Source organism: Podarcis raffonei, chromosome 11, assembly GCF_027172205.1.
Source record: "Podarcis raffonei isolate rPodRaf1 chromosome 11, rPodRaf1.pri, whole genome shotgun sequence".
In the NCBI taxonomy this organism is placed as follows: Eukaryota; Metazoa; Chordata; class Lepidosauria; order Squamata; family Lacertidae; genus Podarcis; species Podarcis raffonei.
In genome coordinates this window covers 1,493,250-1,520,239 of record NC_070612.1, presented here as the reverse complement: position 1 = coordinate 1,520,239, position 26,990 = coordinate 1,493,250, and the positions used below count along the sequence as shown (strand labels likewise).

At 49.6% G+C, this 26,990-nt stretch overlaps 1 protein-coding gene across 2 annotated transcripts in view; it reads left to right on the top strand.

Annotated features, from left to right (window-relative positions):
* The first annotated feature begins 13,911 nt into the window (after positions 1 to 13,911).
* The window catches only part of IL11RA (interleukin 11 receptor subunit alpha), a 136,660-nt gene continuing 123,581 nt past the window's right edge, over positions 13,912 to 26,990 (top strand). The window contains exon 1 of one of the 2 annotated variants that reach the window (XM_053408061.1): positions 13,912 to 14,049. The gene's annotated coding sequence lies outside the window, so the exon portion shown is untranslated. The remainder of the gene's footprint in view (positions 14,050 to 26,990) is intronic. The other variant, XM_053408056.1, reaches the window with a different exon arrangement.

Genomic DNA, 26,990 nt, shown 5'->3' with positions numbered 1-26,990 from the left:
ATGAATCAATGTTTGATTAAACCATGCCAAACACAGAAACTCCAGGGTTTAGCTTTGCAAAAAAAAAAAAAAAAGCTAATGCAATTCTAGGCTGCATCAACAGAAGTCTAGTGTCCAGATCAAGGGAAGTCATAGTCCCACCCTCTTCTGCTTTGGTCAGACCACACCTGGAGTCCTGTGTCCAGTTCTGGGCACCACAATTTAAGGAGGATATTGACAAGCTGGAAGATGTGCAGAAGAGGGCGACCAAGGTGATCAAGGGTCTGGAAACCAAGCATGATGAGGAGTGGTTGAAGGAGCTGGATACGTTTAGCCTGGAGAAGAGGAGGATGAGAGAAGATAGGATGTTGTTGTTGAGTTGTTTAGTCGTGTCCAACTCTTCGTGACGCCGTGGACCAGAGCACACCAGCCACTCCTGTCTCCCACTGCCTCCCGCAGTTTGGTCAAACTCATGCTGGTAGCTTCAAGAACACTGTCCAACCATCTCGTTCTCTGTTGTCCCCTTCTCCTTGTGCCCTCCATCTTTCCCAACATCAGGGTCTTTTCCAGGGAGTCTTCTCTTCTCATGAGGTGGCCAAAGTCTTGGAGCCTCAGCTTCACGATCTGTCCTTCCAGTGAGCACTCAGGGCTGATTTCCTTCAGAATGGAGAGGTTTGATCTTCTTGCAGTCCATGGGACTCTCAAGAGTCTCCTCCAGCACCAGAATTCAAAAGCATCAATTTTTCAGCGATCAGCCTTCTTTATGGTCCAGCTCTCACTTCCATACATCACTACTGGGCTTTAACTATACAGACCTTTGTCGGCAAGGTGATGTCTCTGCTTTTTAAGATGCTGTCTAGGTTTGTCATTGCTTTTCTCCCAAGAAGCAGGCGTCTCTTAATTTCGTGACTGCTGTCACCATCTGCAGTGATCATGGAGCCCAAGAAAGTAAAATCTCTCACTTCTTCCATTTCTTCCCCTTCTATTTGCCAGGAGGTGATGGGCCCAGTGGCCATGATCTTTGTTTTTTTATTTTGAGCTTCAGACCATATTTTGCGCTCTCCTCTTTCACCCTCATTAAAAGGTTCTTTAATTCCTCCTCACTTTCTGCCATCTGTCGAATTCAAGCCAGCAGAGCCAGCAAAGTCCAGAGGAAAATTGGCCACCCTCCAGGTGCCCGGCTTGAATCCTTGTTGACCTCCCTGGCTGCATTCTCCAGCAGGATCAAGGCGAGGTCTCTTCGGCGATCCTTTTCAACGTGAAAAGAACACACCATTCCTCCCCCTCCCATATCCAGGGGGGGAAAGAGACAGACAGAAATATATCTACATGCTTTTATTCCTGTCTTTCCAGCAGTACAGAGAAAACGCGTCTGTACCCTCACATCACTACTGCAGAGAGAGAATAACTCCACCCATGTACTTCCAGTACAGGGTCATGTGCCACTCTGAGCTAACATCCGGTGCTCAGTACACTGTCTCTTGTTCCCACGGTACATTCCAATAACATCAGTTTCCTGTTTACCATTCCAGCCACCTGGAGCTCGCTTCTGCATTGCTCCTTTTTCGTAACACCATCAAGATTGTGTCATCTGCATATCTGAGGTTGTTGATATTTCTTCCGGCAATCTTAATTCCTCAAATATCTTCTGGAGCCTTAGGAAAGGTGGAAAGCATGGACCGTCAGCCCTGGCAATTGCTCCATCAGGGCAAGACCTACTGGGAAGTGTTGCTGAGACCACTAGGCCGAGTTGTCTGTTTGTTTCCTTGAAAAAAGAGTGAACTTCACTGACAATGGAGCTCTGCTTCCTTTATTGCTTTATTGTCTGTCTCCAGCCCTGACATTTGGGGTTCTCAAGCCAGCTCTTCCCTTCTCCATCCTAGACTGGTGCGTCTTTGACTCGGATATTTATGTCTGCGCCCCAATTGTGGGCTTTTGCATGGGTCTCTCTTGTCTCCCATCTTCTTGGTTTCCTCCCAATGTGCCCATGGGGTTGGACTAGATGGCCTTTGGGAGTCCCTTCCAACTTGGTGATTTTATGATTCTCGCCTGTCAAAATTCTGGATCTTGTCGATCGTCTTTGCTGTGATCTCGCTCTCCCTCCCAGATTTATGCCTTCTGCATCTCTGATAAGCACCCCTTCTTCTTTTTCCTCCTTCATCCAAGTCATTTACAGAGACCTTGGAGCAGCCCGGGACCTTGGGAAGGCGCTCTGAGCCTCCTCTTGAGCCCTCCTTGACGCAGAACCGTCACCCACTGGGTGCAGAAGTTCAGCCAGCTCCGAATCCATCTAAACTTGTCGCAGCCAAATTAAATAAGCCCCCGCTGTTCTCTTTATAGCTTGAAGAAATGTCTACATTTGGAAAATGTGCTGTTTATTGTTACGGTTAATGCATTCTTACCCCTCATTCTTCAGCTGACAAAGCAGCCAGAACAGCTTTCATGAGAAAAACAGTTAACAAATCATTAAAATAGTAAAAAGTGTCTAGTTTGCTTGTTTTCTTTTTAAAGCAGTCTATTTAAAGAGGTGGCGGTTGGTTGCTGCTGCTGCCGCCATCCAGGGCCGGTTCTCGAAGCCTCGCTATGTCCCGTTTTGAAAATTGTACATTATTTTGGAGGTGGGGAGAGATAAGGCTGCAATCCTAACCTCGGTTACCTGGGATTTAGCCCCACTGAATTCAGTAGGACTTGCTTCTGACTAGACATGACTAGGATTGCACAGTCTGTAAATCTTTTTCTGAACCAACAGGTCGCTGCAGAAATAAAATTTAAAAAATGGTGCCCACTGTGGATCATGCAAGAAACGACCAGCAGAGGGCAGCATAAGCCAGTACTCCAGTCCCTCTGAGCTGGAAAAGGGAAAGAAAACCCTGAGATTTCGCCTTTTTTTATGATTTAAGGGAAGGTTTAACCCTTTCCTTTCTGAAAACAAGGTTCTTAATCTGCCTCCATGAACGAGAGGCTGCTGTGGATGCGAGACCAGAGAAGCTTACACAAATATACATTTTAAAGACATCAGCAGAAGGCCAGTAGCTGCATTTTCAGTTTATGAAAGATATGAGCATCAACGAAAAATCACATTATGTATAAATGAATGTTGGGGGGGGGAGAAATATGCAAGAAAGAGTTTGTGCAAGTAACGATTATATTGATTGTGCAGCTTAAACTTTTAACTCTGCACTAAAGAGCGATAAGCAAGATCAAAGTGAAGTGCAACTTAACCTTCGCTGAATTCTACACGGAACCACCTACATTCTTCCAGGCCTCTAGTTAAAGCTTCCTACATTATCCCAGCTGCCCCCAACTACATGAAATTCCAGAAATTTGGGCTCTGGGGGTCTTAGGTGTATCCTGCTAGAGATCAGTCCAGGATGCAGGAGCCAGGAAAATCCAAAAGGAAAATGAGTCCAAGCAATGCTATTTTTTAAAAAAAAAGAGGTGCCAGAACTCACCACGAACACCTTGTTTTCTTATAATGGCAATGATGCCCACCTGAGAGCTGTCAGAACTGAGTCCCAGTGAGTTCTGGCTGGGGGGGGGGAGCCCTGAGTCCAGGCAAGAATTAAATAAGTGTTTAAAAATAGAACAGGGTAGCCCAACCTCACCCAGGAACAAAAGTATGTACATGTCTGTCTAACTTTCTTCAAAGCTGCCTGTCAGAGCTGCCCGAGGTCCCAGCTCACAAAGGACCAACGCCGTTTCGTTGTTAAGTACGAAAGTCTTTATTGAAGTTCAGTTTCACTTTCACAGCCGCAGCGTGCAGCTCTACGTCTCAAACTCTAGACCGCTGAAGCTCCGTCTGAATCTCCTCCCCCCAGACACCAGTTTAAGACTCTAGCCTTGCTCCACCTCTTCCTTTGCTCTCTCCTCCTCTGGTTCCGCCTGTCTGTCGGGGTCTCGCCCTTCCTAGACTCTTCTGACGCTGAGTCCCCTGAATCTTCCCCCTCCCTCTGGCGGGCTTTAGGACCTGGTTCCCAATCCGGGTTTCCTGCTGTCCCGCGCGCCTGTACATTTGAACTTGGCGCGCGCGCGCGCCCAGCCGGCAACCTTCCTCCTGACCGTTGCACTGCTGCTGTCACTGCTTCCCCCTTCGGGGAGGATAGCTGGAACTGACCTCCCCTCCGTTCCCCCACTCTCCGATGGAGGCGTGGTCAGCCCTGACTCATCTTCTCTCCCCGCTGGAGGAGACGCTGGTCCTGACACATGTGACTCTTCCCCCCCACTATGCTCTGGTGGGGAAGCTGGTCCTGATCCCCCGCTGCTGCTTTGGGAGTCCCCGCTGGCCCCTTGTTTCTGGTGCGTCCCCCCTGGGACCCCCCTTGCCCTGACCATCGGCGCCCCCTTCTGGGAATCTTCTGATTCGCTGGAGAAGCTCATGGAATCTCTCGGGTCACTGTCATACTCCCCTACGCTGCCCTCGGATTCCTCCCCTTCGCTCTCCATTTCCTCTCTCCCCTGTGCTTCTGCTCCTGAGCCCCTGACACTGCCCATCAGCTGAATCTCAAGAAAACCCAAATTCTGCAAAGCAATGACAAGGGATGGTTTTGATAGGTGAGAACTCTCAACTATCCTCCAAACCAGGAAAAAAGATTTAAAATTATTTCAGAATCTTGAAACTGTAGAGTTGGAAGGGAATCTCAGCTGAAGCGTCCATGACATGTAGTCATCCAAGCTCTAGTTAAATCATTGCATATCATGAGAATGGAATCTATAATCAAACTTTTCTTTTCTTTTTCTGTGTGTGTTCCAGAGAAGGGGAAAGTTGCAGCTCCAAGAGGCATTAGAAAAAGCTGCTTCTGTGGGGGTGGGAATATGAGGCTAATATATAATCCGGGGGATGACGACGCTGCAACTCTTCTCTATTCCCCAACATCTCAGAAATATTTTTTCCTGATTACTATGTGCTTTCTACCTGCCGCACCCATTTTGCTCACACCTAAAATTAGTTCTGTATTGGCTAATGACAGGGCACGGCACAAAACTGCTTTCCATTCTTAAATTGCAAAGGGCTGGACTAGATGACTCTTAGGGTCCCTTCCAACTCTCCAATTATGTGATTTTATTATTGCTTATGGGGCTGACAAGGGACACGGGTGGCGCTGTGGTCTAAACGACTGAGCCTAGGGCTTGCAGATCGGAAGGTTGGCGGTTCGAATCCCCGCGACGGGGTGAGCTCCCATTGCTCTGTCCCGGCTCCTGCCAACCTAGCAGTTCGAAAGCATGTCAAAGTGCAAGTAGATAAATAGGTACCACTCTGGTGGGAAGGTAAACAGCATTTCCGTGTGCTGCTCTGGTTCGCCAGAAGCGGCTTAGTCATTTGTCTGCGGACAAACGCTGGCCCCCTCGGCCAGTAAAGTGAGATGAGCGCTGCAACCCCAGAGTCGTCCGCAACTTGCCTTAGCAGTCAGGGGTTGCTTTACCTTTACCTTTATGGGGCTGACAAGATCCCAAGCATTATTAGGGTGCAGGGAGGCTCACGGTGCCCCTCCAGCCCCTCCGAACCACATTTCTTCACTCGGCTGCATCATCTGCCTTGTCAGGATTTATGCGCGGCAGACAGACATTCTTGCCCAGCCTGAGTTTCCTGGCAGATGCGTTCTTCCATACCAGTGGCAACCAGGTTTGCCGAATCACCTTCGACTAACTTTGAAGCAGCTGTCTTATTTGAGAGGGTTTCTGAAGCTTGTTTTGCAGAGCTGAATATCAGCACAGGCAGAATTCCTCATCCCCTCCCATCTCTGCGGACCTAGACTAAACTTGTGCTGCCCTCTGCTGGCTGTGCTTGGTGCTGCAAAAACAGGCTCCCAATTTTGTGCAGCTTCAACTCAGCTGCAGAATTTTAAACATTTCAGTTCAAAGATTGCTCTAGGGTTTGTGGTTGTTTTTTACTGGATTTTTAGATTTCATTTTTCAATCTCTTCTTGCCCCAGGCATGATCTAACCTAACTAAGCCCAGAAAGCATCTCCTCCAAGTCATCTTTAGACCACTAAAAGCTATAAACAGGCATTTTCCCATCCAGTTCACCGACACCCTTCTCTCTCTCCGCCCCCCAGTCACTTCTGCTTTCTCCCCCCCCCTTTTCTGCTTAATATCCCCCACCTTAGGCTTTCCTGTTGCTTTTCATTTCTTGCTGGGCTTTCCGCAGGACTCAGAGCATGTGAGGAAAGCCTGATAAGAGAAAACAAGAGTCACATGGATGGCTTTAAAAGAGGACTGCATAAAGGCAAGGAGGTCAAGGCAATTGGAGGCTCCTAGCCATGACTGCTATGCAGATGCAGTAAATCAGGGGCCAGCAAACTTTTTCAGCAGGGGGCTGGTCCACTGTCCCTCAGACCTTGTGGGGGGCCAGACTATTTTTTTTGGGGGGGAATGAATTCCTATGCCCCACAAATAACCCAGAGATGCATTTTAAATAAAAGCACACATTCTACTCATGTAAAAACACGCTGATTCCCGGACTGTCTGCGGGCCAGATTCAGAAAGCGATTGGGCCGGATCCAGCCCCCGGCCTTAGTTTGCATACCCATGCAGTACAGTGGATGCTCGGGTTGCGAACGTGATCTGTGCATAGCTGTCAAGCGTCCCTTATTAGGAGGGACAGTCCCTTATCCCAGCGCCATGTCCTGCTGCTGTCCCTTATTGATGGATGTCCCTTAAATTTCCCGGGTTTCAAAGGAAGCAGCAGCTCTCCCTCCCTCCCTGCCGGCCAGGGAGGAGGGAGGCTCCAACTGTGTTGCTTGACTGCCTGGCCCAGCCTGCCCCCCTCCGGCCTCCTCTCACCAGCCTCGGCCCCCAGGAACCCCTCCCCGCTGGGACTGGTGGGAGCCTCGGGCCCTTCCGCCACCATCCTCCTCGCGGCCGCTGAACTGAGCGTCTCTGCCTGGGGCCTCCCCTCTGCCCGTCACCGCTGCTCCTGCTAGGCTGTACTGCGGCTGTGCCACCAAAGGACCCGGATGAGATGGGCAGCCTGGCATGGTCTATGAATTGATGAGGAGCCTTGAGAGGAGAGCGAGGGCAACCATAGAGAAAGCAGTTCAGAGAGAGGAGGGAGAGGAGGAGGCAGAGGCGCGGGCAGGTGTTCCAAGGGCTACAAGGGAAGGACCGCAAGCGCCTCTCCCATAGATTTGTAGTGGTAGACTAGCATAGATGGTCTGATCTGCGGGTTTATTTCGGGCGCTATTCCCCCCCCCTTCCTCCCGTCCCACCTGATGGAATTGAGAGCTGCAGATGGAGCACGAGAGAAAAGATAAAGAACTGCAGCAGCATCTTCGTAGCTTGGACTTCGTTTTGCGTGAAAAGTGGTTGCTGCTTGTAGTTATTTAATTGCAGTGTTTCATTGGCTGGTGTCTTGAGCAGCAACCTCTGGAAACAAAGGGCTAAAAACTGGTGCTGCTCTCCAAAATTATCTGGTCCCTTTTAACTGGTTGACTAAAATCCCTTATTTTGGCTGCTGGTCCCTTATTTTCAAGGCTGCTGGTCCCTTATTTTCAAATCTGTAAGTTGACAGCTATGGATCTGTGCTGGAGGCACATTCGCAACCTGCAGCGTTTGCAACCCGCAGACCATGTCTGCACACGCGTGGGTTGCAATTCGGCGCTTCTGCACATGCGCAAAGCACAATTTAGCACTTCTGTGCATGCACCAGCGCCGAAACCTGGAAGTAACCTGTTCTGGTACTTCTGGGTTTTGGCGCATCTGTAACCCGAAAACGTGCAACCTGAAGCATCTGTAACCTGTAATATGACTGTAAATGCTTCTGAATCTCAGTTGCTGGAAACCACAAGAGTTGAATCCTGCTTGTGGGTTTGCCATAATGGGCATCCAATTGGCCCCTGTGAGAACAGGATGCTGGACTAAATGGGCCATTGGCCTGATCCAGCAGGCTCTTATTCATATTTCACCAAGAGCAGCAAGAATCCTGGGAACTGTACTTTGCCCCTTACAGAGATGCAGTTCCCAGCATCCTTGATCAACTGCTTTCCAAGATTCCTGGGGGAGATATAAATTATATATCCGCATTCCTTGGCCCTGATCCAACTTGAGTTAAAGATGCCTAAGTCCAGTGCTTTTTTTCTGGGGTGATGCAGGGGTACGCATACCCCTAAACATTTTGTGAGTCTAAATTTGGCTTCATTGAGGGTCAGTATTTCGATATAAGTAGCAAAATGACAGTACCCTATAACATTTTTTTTTAGAAAAAAGCACTGCCTATGTCCCACTGACAGTGAGAGATTTTACTTTCTTGGGCTCCATGATCACTGCAGATGGTGACAGCAATCACAAAATTCAAAGACGCCTGCTTCTTGGGAGAAAAGCAATGAGAAACCTAGACAGCATCTTAAAAAGTAGAGACATCACCTTGCCAAAAAAGGCCCGTATAGTTAAAGCTATGGTTTTCCCAGTAGTGATGTATGGAAGTGAGAGCTGGACCATAAAGAAGGCTGATCACCGAAGAATGGAATCTTTTGAATTCTGGTGCTGGAGGAGACTCTTGAGAGTCCCATGGACTGCAAGAAGATCAAACCTCTCCATTCTGAAGGAAATCAGCCCTGAGTGCTCACTGGAAGGACAGATCGTGAAGCTGAGGCTCCAAGACTTTGGCCACCTCAGGAGAAGAGAAGACTCCCTGGAAAAGACCCTGATGTTGGGAGAGATGGAGGGCACAAGGAGAAGGGGACGACAGAGGATGAGATGGTGGGACAGTGTTCTCAAAGCTACCAGCATGAGTTTGACCAAACTGCGGGAGGCAGTGGAAGACAGGAGTGCCTGGCGTGCTCTGGTCCATGGGGTCACGAAGAGGCGGACACCACTAAATGACTAAACAACAACAACATCCGCATTCCTTGGCCCTGATCCAACTTGAGTTAAAGATGCCTAAGTCCAGTGATTTTTTTCTGGAAGGGACACAGGGGTATGCATACCCCTAAACATTTTGTGAATCTAAGTTCGGCTTCATTGAGGGTCAGTATTTCAATATAAGTAGCAAAATGAGAGAACCCTATTTATTTATTTATTTATTTATTTATTTATTTATTTATTTTAGAAAAAAGTGCTCCCTATGTGCCACTGAAATCAATGGAACCGATGGAGTAAGTTACATTTTGACTTGTTGCATTAATTTCGATGAGACCACGTTTGGCTGGCTTGAAGCCAAAAAGGTTTACTGAGGCATGAGCTTTCAAGGCAGATGGGAGAGAATCTCTTCTGGGTACTCTGCAAGAACTTTGGACCATCTTTCCCCAGACAAGCGGCAACTTATCCAGAGGGCCTTCTCTGCTCTCCCCTTCAAAGAAGGATGGTCAGAATCTCTCTCTGTCGCCCCTTTCCTGACTCTCTAGGACAAGCCTAACGCTGATGATTTTATAATGGGTGGAAAAGCAAGATTTATGGCTGTACAGAGAAACATGGTGCAGAGAGAAATGGCAGCATATTTTACTGTCTTGTTTATGACTCTTTAAATCAGAGACTAAAACGGAAGTCTCAGGCTGCAAAGCTTATCCTATTGCATAATATTTGTCATTGTGAGTTTGACCATCTTGGTGGCTTTGTTTGTAAGATTTGGCCTCTGAGTACCAGATGCTCAGGATCACAAAGGCAGAGGTTGCTGTCGTGCCCTGATCTGCTTGCAAGTTTCGCACAATGGGCACCTGGTTGGCCACTGCAAGGAAGAGACCGCAAGGCTGGATGGGACCCTTTTTGGCCAGATCCAGGGCTGCCCATGTGATGTTAACATATGAGAGTGCTGGGAGGTGAAATAGTTAAACAAGTTACCCAATCAGAACCCAGGGGGTGGAGTCAGAGGGACTATAAAACCAGCTCTGGGAGGGGCAAAGAGGGAGTTCGTTGGGAGTTGGGTGGTTGGCTGGAGTGGGAGTGAATTGGGATAGAGTCTGGGGTTAAGTTGATTTAGTGTAGCGAAATAAGTTGGGTCAGGAACAGTTAGGGGCTAGGAAGACAAGTAAATATCTGAGAGGTAGTTTAGTGAGTGAGAGCAGGTAGCGGAAGTTATAGGTCTGGATACGCACCCTATGATTGTAATGGACCAATACCGTTTATGAAACCACACGCTTGTTAAACTGCAATAAATAAACTGGACTCAGTATTGTACCAGGTCAGGCCTGGGTGGTGGCAGCGAGAAATCAAGTGGTGGCACAGGGATCAATAGACGGTGAAACGTCCGGGGATCCTGCGTGATCGCCACAGCCCCCCCCCCCAAATTTTTGATTTGAGTTTCTACTGAAATGAGGTTGCATTTTAATGTTGGACTTTAATCTTGTTTTTATACCTTGTGTTAGCCACTCTGAGCCCGGTCTTGGCTGGGGAGGGCGGGGTATAAATAAAATTATTATTATTATTATTATTATTATTATTATTATTATTATTATCATTTTGGGGACAGAACAAAATAATGTAAATGTTCCTTGATTGCTGAGGATCTCTCTCCTACCATTGGAATGTGATACCCACCAGAGCTGGGAAGACGAAACCCTCCTGTTTGCTTTCCTTGCAAAAGGTTGCCAGGTCAATCTCCAACATCTCTGTATGAGGCACCTTCCTATGTTCTTATTGTTGACCTTTGTGAAGCCTTTTTTCTGGTTGTAATAAAAAGTCCTGGCTGCTGGATCAGGCCCAAGGGGCCCACCTAGTCCAGTGTTTTTGCTCTTTCGGTGGCCAACCAGTTGTGTCTGGGACGCCTGCAGGCAGGAGGCTGCTGGCACCCTTCTCATTCCCCCGCCCCATGGAAAATCCAGCAAGGATAATTGATATTTCCACAGACACGGGAAAGTGGGGCTATTTATAGCTTTGAAAAATCTGAAAATACCAACATGTCAAGTTCCGGAAATTAGAAAAGTGATTCAAAATTAAAAATACCATTTGCAACCCAATGACCCGCCCTGGTGCGTGGATGGCCCAGCCCTTCTCAGCTTTTGCTTCCTCTGTTGACTCCAGAAGTCTCATTAATTGAAGAACATAAGGAGAGGCTACTGGATCAGGCCAATGGCTCACCTAGTCCAGCATCCTGTTTTCACTGGGGCCAACCAGATGCCCCAAGGGGAAACCCACAAGCAGGATTCGAACACAAGAGCAACTCTCCCCTCCTGCAGTTTCCAGAGACTGGTATTCCAAAACATTTCTGCCTCCAGCTGTGAAGGCCAAACATAACCATCATGGCTCAGAGCCATGGACAGCTCTCCCCTCCATGAATTTGTCCCAATTCCCTGCAAATAATACATTTTAAGTGTGTTGTAAAGTTCATTATACAAATGTGACACTAGATGGCAATGGTGAGCTATGGCAAATTCAATATATTTTTCAAAAACATTTTTTAAAAAACAAACAAAAACATTTTCACAATGTTTTTTATACATGTCTAGATTCCACCCTAGTGTTGTGAGAGAGGGAGAAAAGCTGTTTTCTATTCGTTTTCTCCATGCCATTATTTAAGTCAGACTTCCCCAACCCGGTGCCCTCGGGATAATAATAATAATAAAATTTTATTTATACCTGCCTTTCCTGGTTCAAAAACCAGGCTCAGGGCGGTTAAGAGCAAATTTAAAACACTGTAAAATGCTCAATTATAAAAGCAGCATAAAATACTGTATAAAAACATGAATAACAATAAAATTCAAAAATCAAAAAGAGAATCCCCAGGGCTAGCTGGATGAATTGGCCCTACCTGGGCCAGCCAGGAGACCAGGGGAGAATTAGCTGTGGGGTCTCAGAGCGGGTGAGGGAGAGGGAGGGAAGAGAAGGGAAATAGAAGATCAGGCTGAATTCAAATTAAAGGCCAGGTGGAATAGCTCTGTCTTACACGCCCGACAGAAGGAGGTTAAATCCTGAAGGGCCCTGGACTCCTGGGACAGAGCATTCCACCAGGTCGGAGCCATCACTGAGAAGGCCCTGGTGGAGGATAGTCTGACTTCCTTAGGGCTGGGACCTCTAAACTATGGTTATTCATGGACCTTAAGGTCCTCTGCGGGGCAGACCAGGAGAGGCGGTCCCATAGATACGAGGGCCCTAAGCCACAAAGGGCTTTAAAGGTCAAGACCTTAAACCTGACCCGATACTCCACTGGGAGCCAGTGCAACTGGTAAAGCACTGGGTGAATATGCTCCCATGGCAGGGACCCCGTGAGGAGCCTCGCTGCAGCATTCTGTACCCGCTGGAGTTTGTGGGGCAGTTTCAAGGGCAGCCCCGCGTAGAGTGAATTACAGTAGTCAAGCTCGGAGGTGACAGTCACCTGGATCACTGTGGCCAGGTTGGGGATGCTCTGGACTACAACTCCCACCAGTCCCCAGCTACCACAGTGGCTTGATGGGAACTGTAGTCCAAAATATAGATAGCACCAGGTTGGCGAAGAAGGCTGCCCTGTCTGCATCATTCCTTTCCCAGTGGATTTAAGGATTGTAGCCTGACTCCGGTTGAAGGTTCTCAACGGTTGTCCTCATTTTGGGGTCTCTTCAATGAAGACAAAGTGAAGGGCTTCAATTTCCAGTTACCTTACAATTAGATCAAATTTGGGGAGATGGGGCTGCTTGCTCCCCTGATTTTAAGGTCTGCTAATAAACCAAGAGAAGAAAACGGAATTGGAGATGTTCTCCTGCGCAATCCCATTGGAAGAGAAGGAGGACTGGCAAGGAAAGCCCAGGATCGCTTCGGAGAGCTGGGCCATTGTGCAGTGGGCTTGTGCAGGAGAAGAGCCCACTGGGTTGGCCCCCTCACGCCCGTGGAAACGCATCTCAGGCATAGCTGTCAACCGTCCCTTATTAGGCGGGAAACTCCCTTATCCCAGCGCCGTGTCCCGCAGCTGTCCCTTATTGATGATGTCCCTTGAATTTAATGGGTTTCATGCTTGCCCGGCTCGGGAGGGAAGCAGCGGCTGGGGGTCCTTCGCCTTGAGAGAGTGCGCGCACGAGCTGCCGCGTCTCCATCTCTCCCTCTTCCCCCTCAGGGGTGCGTCGTGAGGAGACGTGTGGCGGAGGGCAGGCAGGCAGGCAGCCACTCTCTTGCGAGATTTCCGCCGCGCTGCCAGGGGAAGCCAGAGGCGGCAGTGCCAGCGGCAGCTGAGGAGGCGGCCTGCGTGAGGAGGAAGAGGAGGGGATGGGGAGGGACGCAGAAGGGCGGTGCTTCAGCGGCTGCCGCGGCACCACAACCACCTTATGCCGGGTGGGGAAGGGCCGATGGAACTCCTCGCGCCAGGACGATGGCAGCCCCGACGTGCTGCTTAGCATCCCCTCCACCCAGTGCAGCATCTTAATGTAGTGATTTCCCCCTCTGCATCCCTTTCATAACTCTATTTTTATAAATCATTTGTCCATCCATAGTTCAAATTTTTACTACACGTTTTCTGTCAATCCTACCAATGTATGTAACTCTTTACAATAGCTTTTCAACTAAATTATAAACTTTCCCCATTCTTTATTAAAGAGGTCCTCTTCCTGGTTTCTAATTCTACCTGTAAGTTTTGCCATCTCCACGTCGTTCATCAGTTTTGTCTGCCACTCTCTTTGGTTGGAGTTGTAGACCCTTAGGATCATATAGTCCAACCCCCTGCAAAACACAGTCAGTCACAGCAAAAGCAGCATGGCTCCATCAGTGCCGGATTTCTGTAAAAGCCGAGCAAAATCCCTTATTTTGGCTGCTGATCCCTTATTTTCGAGGTTGCTGGTCCCTTATTTTCAAATCTGTAAGTTGACAGCTATGGTCTCGGGGCGCAGGTCAGGAGAAGGCGCCCAGTCACCCGTCCGGGCTCCCCTGTAGCTATCCAGCCTGTTGGGTAGGCAGCGCAGCGCTGCGCAAGGCGCCCGGAGAGGAGCCGCCGCTCGCCCCGCGGGGACTGGCCGTCCCTCCTCCGCCAGACACGCCGCCTTCGCCCGCCCGGATTGGCCGCGCCGGCGGCGGCAGCGCGGGGCGGGACGGCGCGGGCGAGCGGGCGAGCGAGGGAGCCAGCCGGAGGCAGCCGAGCCGAGACACCGGCACCCTCCGCCGGCCGGCCGGAGGCAGCAGAGCGCGGGCAGCCGCGGCCAACATGCGCGCCTAGCAGCCCCGGGACCGCGGAGGAGGACGAGGTAAGGCCCGCGGCGACGGGAACGGGATGGGCGCACGGGCGGGAGGGAAGCACCAACCTCTCCAAGCGCGCGTCGCATTCCCCGGCTGCGCTTTCTCCTCCCAGACAGCCAGCCATCCTTCCTTCCGCCCCCCATTGCCAAGGAAAAGCCCCCACTACATCCTAAGGGAGGCCCCCACTCTGAATGTTATGTCCAAACGCTCCCCCCACCCCCGGTCCGGAGGCACAGACATTGCGAGCCTCCCCCTCCCGGGGGAAAAACAACTTTCCACTGCTTATTTACTGCCGCGTGTCCGCGCCAAGAGACGGGCTGATATCCTCCCGGAGACGCAGGACTTTTCAAGCCAGCCCCCCCCCGTCCCGGAGAGAGATGCCCCCTCCCGTAGCGTGCTCCTTTCCACCTCTCCCGACCCATAAAGAGCAAGGCAGACGCCTCTCCCCGTGGAAAAGGCGTTTCTCCTCCCCCAAGCAACTAGCCTTTTATCTTGGACTTGTGTGGCCTGGAATGGAGTTTTCGGGTGATGGGAATCCCAAGCTGGCTGGACTTTCCGCCGTCCTGGCCAGCCAGACGCAGGGGAGAAGGCCAACTTCTTGCCTGGCAGGACGCGTAAACAGCTCTGCAAAAGCCGCAGCGTGGCGGAGGGGGGTGGAGACTCTCTCCCTCTCTCCTGCCCCCCTCCCTGGGAGTCCCTGCTCTGCACCCCGGAAAGGCCTTGGGGGTCTCTCCTGCCTGCCCTCTCCAGCTTCCCTGGCAGCCGTCCTTGGAGACTAAACAGCCACCTTCTCCCCCATCTCTCCATCCCCCCCCTCCATTCTCCCGCTCAGCAGCTGCAGCTGGCAACCCAACTTTTATTACTAGAGAGAAATAGGCAGCTCACTGCCCGTAAAATGCCAGGCAGGAGGAAGGGAGGGGCGGGGGAGAGACGCAGCGGGAAGGGGGGAGCCTTTTTGCCAGCCAGCCAACTCTCTGGGTCCCTGGTGCGACTGTCAGAAGGAGGGGGGAGCAACTGAGCACTAACAACAAAAACACCGCTTAGCACACAGTCCATGTCCTCCCCGCCTTTCTGGAATTGGGAAATGCTTCGCCTTTTATTTATTGTGATGGGAACTGCAGAGGAAAAGGTAAACTCTGTGGACACAGTTGTTTAGAGATCTGCTGCTTTCCTTCCTTCGCTCAAGTACACAAACACTCATAAATCTCTCCCAGAGGCTTCCAGGCCTGTGATTGCTTGTGTGTGCACACACGTGCAAATCGTTCTCCGTGCACGCCTGGAGTCATGGACACTGTGTGGCCCCGATCTCAAGGCGGATGCTTGCTTTGGAGGAAGGCTCAAGAGTGGATCAATGGGTTGTCTTTTGGTGACAGGCGTCTTTGAGTGTCCGCTGCCAGACCCACCACTCACTTCTGGAGAAGATCTGGGAGGGGGCGAGAGTTTTCTGGACGGTTCTTTGCAATTCCAGAGAGGACACACTGCAGGGTTGGGTTGGCAAAGAGGGTCTTTATAATGGACCCTGTGGGTTTTGTGCTAACAGGCCACAAGGCTATCTGGTGTCTGGCGATAAAGAGCCCTAATGGCCGGTAACTGAGAGCAGAAGACGGCTGGAGTCTTGACTTAGGGAATGTGTGTGTGGTTCAACCTTTGTGGACTTTAGGCCTTGACCAAGAGTCACAAGGTGTTCATTTTGCTTGTCAATTCCAGGGCCAAGGTAACTTAGGCTCAGGAGCCAAATACAGCCCCCAGGGGTCTCTGTCTGGCCCTTGGGAGTTTCCTCCAGCTCCCTCCCACCCCCACCACATCCCTCCCCAAGCCTGATCTGCTTATTTCAGCCTGTGACTTTTATCTCCAAAATGGGAAGGTTTATTGATCTCATATTCTGCAAGAGTTTGGGGGAAGGGAATTGAGTAATAATAATATTTATCATTTATTTGCTTATTTATTATCTGTTTCACAAAATAAGTGTACACCGCTGGATTGTACAAAAGCAACAACCTCATAAAGAGGTGTAAAGGTAAAGGTAAAGGGACCCCTGACCATGAGGTCCAGTCGCGGACGACTCTGGGGTTGCGGTGCTCATCTCACTTTATTGGCCGAGGGAGCTGGCGTACAGCTTCCGGGTCATGTGGCCAGCATGACTAAGCCGCTTCTGGTGAACCAGAGCAGCGCATGGAAATGCCGTTTACCTTCCCGCCGGAGCGGTACCTATTTATCTACTTGCACTTTGAGGTCCTTTTGAACTGCTAGGTTGGTAGGAGCAGGGACCAAGCAACGGGAGCTCACCCCGTTGCGGGGATTCGAACCGCCAACCTTCTGATCGGCAAGCCCAAGAGACTCAGAGGTTTAGACCACAGCGCCACCCGCGTTTTGTAAAGAGGTTTACAAAAAGATAAAAACATCAAGCATAATTCATGGCAATGCTTAAAAACCTACAGAAAGTTAACATACCCAAGCAGATTAAAGCTCACACCAACTTCCTGAGCTTCTGGGTAGGCTTGTTGAAGCAAGAATGGTTTTAGTAGGCACAACACAGTGAAGGTGCCTGCTTGATATCAGTAGGCAGGGAGTTCCAAAGGGCAATAGTCATGTGCCCAAGATTCGCACCCACTGCTGTTTGGTGGGAGCAGAGCCTCTCTTTCTCTGTGGAAGGGCTGGGCTTTATTCCACGCCTCGCCCAGAGACAACTGCTCTTGCTTAGACTTTGTGGAGTTGTGGAGCCTGCCAGGGTTGCCTTCGGTCCTTTGCTCTGGATGTGAACAAGGCAGCTCCTTCTGTGCCTCCGTATTTTCCCTCCTGGACTTTATTCTCTGATATCCTTGTAATGGAAAGTCAGGGAAACCGACCTGCTCGGTTTTGTGGCCCCAGAACAAGGAATGTCAGTAGAGGAGCAAATGCTGCAGAGGTCCTGGGAATGAATGAATCTCGCATAGTTAAACTATGGAACTCACTCCGACAGGACTTTGGATGCCTTTAAAAGAGGATTAGACCAAGCCATGGAAGAGAGAGCTGTATTCTCAATACTTCTGAATACAGTGGTACCTCGGGTTAAGTACTTAATTTGTTCTGGAGGTCTGTTCTTAATCTGAAACAGTTCTTAACCTGAGGTACCACTTTAGCTAATGGGGCCTCCTGCTGCCACCACATGATTTCTGTTCTCACCCTGCAGCAAAGTTCTTAACCCGAGGTACTATTTCTGGGTTAGAGGAGTCTGTAACTTGAAGCGTATGTACCACTGTACAGTCAAACCTCGGTTGTTGAACATAATCCGTTCCAGAAGCCCGTTCGGCTTCCGAAATATTTGACAACCAAGGCAGGGATTCTGATCGGTTGCAGGATCTTCTTGCACTCAAGCAGAAGCCGAGTCGGATATTCGGCTTCCAAAAAATGTTTGAAAATCGGAGCATTTACTTCTGGGTTTTCAGCATTCGGGAGCCACAACGTTCCAAAATGGAGGCGTTCAGGATCTGAGGTTTGACTGTACCAGTTGCTGGAAACCGAGGGCTCTTTCATTCATGCCCTCATTGCATCCCACAGGCATCTGGTCAGCCACTGTGAGAACAGGATGCTGGACTAAAGGAGCTGTTTGGCCTGATCCTGCAGGCTCTTCTTACATGCTTCTAAGACTTCCAAGGGAGGAGAATTCCTCCTTTTGTGTTGTGATTAAAGGCCTTTCCTCCTTGAAGGAGCCGTTCAAAGTGCTGAGGCCTTTTCTTCACATGAGCATCATGTATCACACACACACATCTGTGTGCGCCTGTTGGTCTTTGTGGAGGCCTTGCCAGGCTGCAAGGATCTAGGCATCGCATGAGCCTCTCCTCTCTTGATCCTACCCCTTTGCACTGCAGGAAATTTTGCTAGTTGTCTAGTTGGATACGGAGCTCAGGAGGGGAGCATTTTCTTGCATGATGCTCCTTAAGCTTGTTGCGTGAGTCATCTGTGGCTATTCTCCTCCACAGCTCCCTCTCTGCATTGCACCTTAACTCTCTGCATGTGGTGTGGACAGAATGAAGTGTGGGCATCTGAATTAGAGGGTGAAATTCATGCCTGCAGGCTCGGGGAGGGGACACTCCAATATGGGGGTCCTCAAACTACAGCCCACGGGCCAGATCCGGCACACCAGAGTCCTGAACCAGGCCAGCCCAGCAATTGCAGAACCCACCACTGTCTAACGGGTCTATGGCGAAAGGAAGTACGGCGTCCCATGCGTGAGCACGACCTGTCCATCCGGCGTCCATTGATGCCGCGAGTGGGTTGGTTGGTTGCGCGGAGAGGGGGCAGTGCGCATGCAAGAGGAAGGATGATGCGATCCTGCGCACATGCAGCAAGCTGGCCAGCACTTTGCATTCTCTCCCTCTGGTCCGTGGCTGAGAGTTTCTTCGACTGCACTCCGTGAGGCGAGCGACTCGGGTGAGGCAGCCACGGGGGGGGGGGAGGTTGGCCGCCCCCTGCTTTCCCTTTTCAGCCGTTATGCTCTGAGGCGGGACAAGGAAGTAGCCATTTTGGGGCTGGGGAGCCTCATTCCATGGCCCGGCAGAGCGGATGGGAGGAGAAATTGACCATCTCTTTAGCCAAAAGCAGGTCCATACTTATCATTGAAATACTTGTAAGTTTATGTTGATTAAAACCGTTCTTCTTTTAAAATACAGTGGTACTTCTGGTTGCGAACAGGATCCATTCCAGAGGCCCGATCGCAACATGCAAAGCCTGCGACCTGAAGCACTGTATCTGCGCAGGTGTGTGGTGTGATTTGGTGCTTGTGCACATGCGCAAAGCGCGATTTAGCTCTTCTGCGCATGCACGAGCGGTGAAACCTGGAAGTAACTCTTTCCGGTACTTCCAGGTTTCCGTGGGATGCAACCTGAATAAACGTTACATAAAGCAAACGTAACACGAGGTGTGACTGTATTGTATTGTTTTTCCTATTTTTTGTGCACCACAAATAAAATATGTGCATAGGAATTCGTTCATATTTTTTTCAAACTATAGTCCGGCCCCCAACAGTGGCTGAGGGACAGTGAGCTGGCCCCCTGCTTAAAAAGTTTGAGGATCCCTGCTCCAAGAAGAAGAAAGCGTTCAGTTTACTCCTTTGCAACTTGTGAAATTGGTTGTGGCTGCAAAGTGTGATGGGCAATAGAGAAGGCAGCTTTAGGATGGGATGAGTTTGTGGTGAAAGAGGCCTGGCAGCTGTTGCCAACCATGAAATCTCTCCCCTGGCCTCCAGCTGTTTTGGATCACAACTATTTAATAAGAAAATGCACAGCCAGAAGTATCTGGGTTGGGTAGGGGTCGGGAGAGGAGATCATCAGACACATACATAGGGACCTGAGATCCACAGAAGGTGGCCTTAAATCATATTCCCATTCTGGCTGGACCTTTCTAGCAAAGTGTCCTATGGTGTTGCCCAAAACCTGCTTATTTCTCTTCAGGATTTATTCTTAGGAAGTCACTTTAGATTTTAATGTGTTCTATAGAGAAACGTTACTAATAGTAGTAACACATTAAGTTTACTCCAAGGTGGTTGTGAACTTTGCAACCACTTCAACCCTCCTCCACACACACCCCTCCCACATTTTTCAAGGTAACAGATTAAAAAAAAGGTGTCTAGTTTTTGTTTGTTAAATAGTGGTGATGTTAAACAGTATCACCAACCCAAGCCGGCCCATGTAAACCTTAGGAAGAACTTGCTGAAGGTAAGAGCTGTTTGGCTATGGAACGGACTCCTTGCGAAGGTGATGGACTCTCCTTCGTGGGAGATTCTTGAGCAGTGGTTGGGTGGTGCCAGGAAGCTGGCGAGTGTGCCTTGGGAGAAGGCGGGCTGGAGTCTGACTCGGGAGAAGGGGGCAGAGGTCTGTGGGGACCTGTGCCAGCCAGGAGGTGAGAATCAGAGGCAGGAGAAGCTTCAGAGCTGGAGGAGAAAGAGGCAAGCCAGGCAAGTGAAGTGCTTCTCCAACCTCTCCAGCACCCCTGTCTCCCAGAACCAAGAGAGAGCTGAAGAGGGAAGAGCAGGGGAAGCGTTCATGCAGGCAGGCGTAGTCTCTGGCTATGTGTGTCGAGACTGTCAGAGGAAGGTACATAAACTGGTTGAGGGGGAGTGGTCCCCAGTTCCTGCAACTGCTCCATACAGCACGGACCTGGGAATAGGTGCCTAGGTCATGTGTAGGCAACCTAAGGCCTGGGGGCCAGATCTGGCCCAATCGCCTTCTCAATCCAGCCTGCGGACTGTCCAGGAATCAGCGTGTTTTTACACGAGTAGAATGTGTGCTTTTATTTAAAATGCATCTCTGGGTTATTTGTGGGGCATAGGAATTCGTCACCCCCCAAAAAATATAGTCCAGTCCCCCACAAGGTCTGAGGGACAGTGGACCGGCCCCCTGCTGAAAAAGCTTGCTAGCCCCTGGATTAGACGCTAGACTGTCGTGCCCAGATCTCCAGAGCGGTAGAAGCAACTGTAAGTGTTATCTTTGACCATAAATCATTAATTGCATTCCTTTGGCTGAGAAGGGCCTTTGACAGATGCTCACCTGCCAGGGATGCTTTCGCTGTGATTCCTGCATCGCACATGTGGGGTGGGCAGCATGACTCGCGGGGGTCCCTTCCAACTCTGCAATTCTGTGATTTGATGAGATTTGGGAGAGGGGCCAGCAGGGAGGCCTGGCAGCAGCAGCAGGTGGCAAGAAAGGGAGAACTGGATTGAGGATGCGGAATCTGCCCCGGCGAATCTCCAATGGGGTCGTTGCTCTGGAGATGACCCAGACGTGTGTGACACCCTCCCCCCTTGGCGGTGACCCTGCGTTACACCCGCTCTTCCCACGCATGGGAAAGTCCAGGGTCGGGGTGGGAAGAAGCGATGGCGATGCACATCGGTTAAGCAACTTTCTCTTTGCTGTAATAAAATCTTCTCGCTGTGGCAGCTGGAATGGGAGGGGGTGGTGGGGAGGGAGAGACAGAGGCCTTGGCTCCCTTGCCCTCTCTTATGAAGCATGAATGAATCAATGAATGAATGGGAGAGCGAGCCGGTGACTCAGCCCGCCACCCGTCCCCTCCGAGGCCGGAGAATATTGGAAGCCGCCCAAGTTTCCTCTCCCGTCGCCCTCGCCTTATTGGAAGCCTGGCCGCCTTGATTTACGGCTGATCTGCCCGCCTTCCCGGCTCCTTGTCCTTCAAGTGCCCCTGGGGGCATGTGGCAGCAGAGCAGTGCCCAAGGTGGTTCTTGCCAGGGAAAGGAGATGGAGAGGGGCTGTTGATGGATACGACTGGTCAGATGGCTGTGCTTTGACTGTATGGGCAGAGGAAGCGATGCTTCTGAATATCCGTTGCTGGAAAATATAGGAGGGGAGAGCTGCTCTTGTGCTGGGATCCTGATTGCTGGTTTCCCACTGGGGCATCTGGGTGGCCACTGTGAGAACAGGGTGTTGGATCAGATGGGCCATTGGCCTGATCCTGCAGGCTCTGCTTATGAGCTCCAGACACTGCTGGCGGCAGCAGGAGGAAGCGTGTGGTCCTGAGCACATGGACTTTGGGGCTCCACCCTGTTGGAGCATATTTCCTCTAGGGCAGGGGTCAGCAAACTTTTTCAGCAGGGGGCTGGTCCACTGTCCCTGAGACCTTGTGGGGGGCTGGACAATATTTTTTGGGGGAAATGAACAAATTCCTATGCCCCACAAATAACCCAGAGATGCATTTTAAATAAAAGCACCCATTCTACTCATGTTGGGCCGGATTTAGAAGGCGATTGCGGCCAGATCCAGCCCCTGGGCCTTAGTTTGCCTACCCATGCTCTAGGGCAGCCTTTTGCAACCCGTGGGTCCCCAGATGTTGTTGAACTACAACTCCCGTCACCCCTAGCTAGCAAGGCCAGAGCTCAGGGATGATGGGAGTTGTAGTCCAACAACATCTGGGGACCCACAGGTTGAGGACTGCTGCCATACGGGGATAAAGTGGTAGTATTGTGTGAGGCAGCATTGTGCAGTGGTCAGAGCAAGACTGCAGAGTTATGGGTTCGAATGTGCACTCAGCCGTGCAGCTCAGTGCATAACCCTGAGCCAGTCAGTGTCCCTCAGCCTGGTTATTTTTATTCATTTTATTTATTAAATTTGTATACAGTGCCACCCTTCATCTGTAGATCTCAGGGTGGTTCACAACATAAAAATACAACATAAAAACACAACATAATGAAAACAACAACAAACAATAGACCCACCTCCCACAAACACCTGATCTATCGCACAGGGTTGTCGTGATGATGAAATGTGGACGGGAGAGAACCACACATCCCACCTTGGGTACCTTAAAAGAAAAGCAGAGTATAGATGCAGTAAAACAAATCCTGCCACCCCCTTTTTCCAAGATAAGACCTTCTTTGCCCTGGCTCTGGTTGACTGCAAGAAAGAATGATTATGATTCATCTGTAGGTGGCTCTAGTAAGTGAGCCAAACCGCAACATAGCATAAATTTCAGAATGCTTTGCAATCTTTTGGATTGTGTGTCCCCTCATCACAGGCTTGTCAGGTAGGCCCTATTTTCATTGGTGGGAAGTTATGGCAGAGAAAGAGAGACGGGGGGCTCGGCTGGTCATTCAGTGAACTCGTGGCAACGTATAGGACTCGAACCTTGAACAACCCATCTCTCACTTCTGTTTCTCTTCCATGAACTACAAGAAAATGCAACCTCACAGATGCAGCTGGGATCTGCAGCTGAGTCGGGAGGGGCGGGGTGGATGTGGCTGGGAATCCTTTTCTTACTACAGATCATGAGGCGATTGATCTGTGTGATTAATTTTCCCCATGTTCCGTCTCAGTCACTGCGGATTTCTGCAGGCTACTCCTGACTCGCCCATTTGCTTGCCAGCAAAGTCAGAACCCTCTCCTCTTGGAGACTCACCAAAGCCTGAGCATGAGAGCATGCATGGTGCCATGTGGCCTAGTGGTTAGTGCCCAACTTGGACCAGCCAGGCCTGGGTTCAAAGCTCTGCTTGGCCACAAAGCTCACTGGGTGATTGGCAGTCAATTGCTATCCCTTAGCCAAACCTATCTCACACTTTGAGGGATGACAGGTGGGGCGCACCTGTCATTTGTTTATTTATTTGCTTGTTTATTTGCTTAATCAAATTTATATACTACTTGATTATAGGAGGGGAACCCCTCAAAGCAGTTCACAAAAAAGATAAAACACTGAAATTATCATTAAGAATTTACAACCCTGTTGTAAAACATACAGGAATTTAAAACCGGAATTAAGTGAATTAAATTTGTTTAAATAAATAAAATGATGTTTGTTTGTTGCATTTATATCCTGCCTCTCCCCCCACCCCACCCCAGGGGGCTCAAGGCAGCATACACAGTTCTCCCCTGCCTCATTTGATCTCCACAACAACCCTGTGAGGTGTTGCAGGAATGTATGTATAGGTTGTGGAGGGGGTTGCCCCTCCAGCAGATATCATGCACATGCAGCCCACTACCAAAACCAGCACAATCACTTTTGTGACTTTTGTGACTTGTCCCCACAAAACACTTCATCACAGTTTCTTCCTATCTATCTATTCAAAGGGCCTTTGCTGCACGATACCAAATGTAAGAATTCACTGATCAATGGATCTCTGTACTGGCTCACTGGGGAAACTTCAGAGATTCCTATAGACACGTGAGCTCAGCTCCTCAGCAGCCCCTCTGCCTGAGTGATAATTCCTGGCATCCTGATACCTGAGTGCCAGACAGGTAGCCATTCCAGAAATAACAAACCCAGATGAAGACAAAAGGGTGGGATGAACTTGGCTGGGAAACAGGGAAATGTAAATATCTCTTTTGTTACACTTGATGGGTGTTTGGTGGAGGGCAAGGGGAACCATGGGGCAGGGTCCAGGATGCTCAGATTACTGCCTCCAGACCTCCCCTTTCATGATATAACCATGATGTACGAGTGATGTAGTTTGGGCGGGTGTAACATGGGGATTAGCAGCTAATAAAAGTTTTGGGGGCTCTTTTGTTTGGGGCTTCCATCTTGTTCCACCTGGTGGCAGGTGGGAGTCCTGTCGCCACAGTCTTCAAGAAAGACCAAGCCTCCTGGCTGCTGTTTTGCTCTGGTATTCCTGGCTGGTCTCCTTGTTTCTTGTCCAAGGGACCCTCAGATTTCTCCGTTAAGAGAGGTCAGTTCGGCTGACAGGTCAGTCTGACTGGCCCAAGGTCACACTCAGTGAGCTACATGGCCGAGCCAGGATTTGACCCCTGGTCTCTGCTGTTAAGGTGCTACACTCAATATGCCAGCAAATTTGGAAAACTCAGCAGTGGCCAGAAGATTGGAGAAGATCAGTCTACATCCCAATCCCAAAGAAGGGCAGTGCCAAAGAATGCTCCAACTACCACACAATTGCACTCATTTCACACGCTAGCAAGGTTATGCTTAAAATTCTACAAGGAAGGCTCAAACAGTATGTGGATCGAGAACTCCCAGAAGTGCAAGCTGGATTTAGAAGAGGCAGAGGAACCAGAGACCAAATTGCAAACATGCGCTGGATTATGGAGAAAGCTAGAGAGTTCCAGAAAGACATCTACTTCTGCTTCATTGACTATGCAAAAGCCTTTGACTGTGTCGACCACAGCAAACTATGGCAAGTTCTTAAAGAAATGGGAGTGCCTGATCACCTCATCTGTCTCCTGAGAAATCTCTATGTGGGACAAGAAGCTACAGTTAGAACTGGATATGGAACAACTGATTGGTTCAAAATTGGGAAAGGCGTACAACAAGGCTGTATTTTGTCTCCCTGCTTATTTAATTTATACGCAGAATACATCATGCGAAAGGCTGGGCTGGATGAATCCCAAACTGGAATTAAGATTGCCGGAAGAAATATCAACAACCTCAGATATGCAGATGACACAACCTTGATGGCAGAAAGTGAGGAGGAATTAAAGAACCTTTTAATGAGGGTGAAAGAGGAGAGCGCAAAATATGGTCTGAGGCTCAACATCAAAAAAACGAAGATCATGGCCACTGGTCCCATCACCTCCTGGCAAATAGAAGGGGAAGAAATGGAGGCAGTGAGAGATTTTACTTTCTTGGGCTCCATGATCACTGCAGATGGTGACAGCAGCCACAAAATTAAAAGACGCCTGCTTCTTGGGAGAAGGGCAATGACAGGCCTAGACAGCATCTTGAGAAGTAGAGACGTCACCTTGCCAACAAAGGTCCGTATAGTTAAAGCCATGGTTTTCCCAGTAGTGATGTATGGAAGTGAGAGCTGGACCATAAAGAAGGCTGATCGCCGAAGAATTGATGCTTTTGAATTATGGTGCTGGAGAAGACTCTTGAGAGTCCCATGGACTGCAAGAAGATCAAACGCATCCATTCTTAATGAAATCAGCCCTGAGTGCTCACTGGAAGGACAGATCGTGAAGCTGAGGCTCCAGTACTTTGGCCACCTCATGAGAAGAGAAGACTCCCTGGAGAAGACACTGATGCTGGGAAAGATGGAGGGCACAAGGAGAAGGGGACGACAGAGGATGAGATGGTTGGATAGTGTTCTCGAAGCCACAAACATGAGTCTGACCAAACTGCGGGAGGTAGTGGAGGACAGAGGTGCCTGGCGTGCTCTGGTCCATGGGGTCACGAAGAGTCGGACACGACTAAACGACTAAACAACTCTCCTGGGTCCTAGTCCCTCACTCTGACCACTACATGACACTGCTTTCTCTTTGTATATTCCATTTACAGATAGACATTTTCTGAATGCCCCAGAAGTCCTTGTTTGGCCAGGCCGCTAATTGTTGCAGATAAGCCGGTGCTGAGATTAAGTGGGTTTATGTCTTTTTAAAAGAAACAACTTTAATTTAGCTACTGACTCCACAGAACACCCAGACCTGCTTTGCCAAAGGACTTTGTACATGTCGGTGGGAGGATCCTGCGCTATGGAAAAACCGCTTGAGGTCTAAGCTCAGAGTCTTTTTTGCGGCTACAACCCCTGAGGAAAGGCAGACGTTCTCTAGCCTTGCTCTGTTGACTCCCCTGGACAGCAGCCAGCACCTTGACAGCTGTTATTTATGTCTCCAGGTTTTAAATGGTTGTAATCTCTTGTGGGAGGACAGGCGAAAGAAATGTCTAAAGGCATCCGCTGCCTTCAGGGACTGCAAGACCTTGCGGCCATTCTTAATTTGCAAGATCGTTAAGGGAATTCAGCTGCCACCTGCCATCTCTCCTGTCCTCTCTGACTGGTCAGGTGTTACCTGTGTTTTCAGGGTTCCCTGAGCAAGGCCAAAATTCAGTGCCCCTCCAAATGGACCTCCTCAGTTATGGATCTTTGCCATTTTGCTCCCCTTCGGTTTGGCACCCTTTGCGGGGGAACTGCCAAACCTGCCCTAAATCCAGCGCTGGTGTATGTTGTAGAGCAGAGACGCTCAAATCGTGACCCATGGCCTCTAAGAACAGAGGAAGCAACTTCACAATGAATAATAGATCATATAATTGGAAGGGACCCCAAGGGCCATCTAGTCCAGCCCTCTGCAATGCAGGAATCTTATGCCCAATGTGGGGCTCGAATCCATGACCCTGGAGGGGTCTACTCTACTGCAGGGGTCAGCAATGTCTAGGCAACATGATGACCATGTACATATGCAATGAACAATCTTTTATAGAATTCCTTCAAACCATAACAAGTCCAAAATGAAATCTTTAGTCTCAAAGTCTCTGAAAATCTTTAAATACACTATATCTGGAATCGCTGTTCAGTGTTGGACATCATATTCGCTGAATACACAAAGCTTCACAGCTTGTCTGTCATTGTACAAAGTCTGGTACCTCGCTTCCTTTAAAGATTTTCAGAGACTTTGAGACTAAAGATTTCATTTTGGACTTGTGTTAATTTTGGACTTGCCTAGACATTGCTGACGTTCTCTTTGCAACACAGGGGTTTGTTTGGTTACCTACTGCAGGGGTCATCAAGGTTTACCTCACCTGG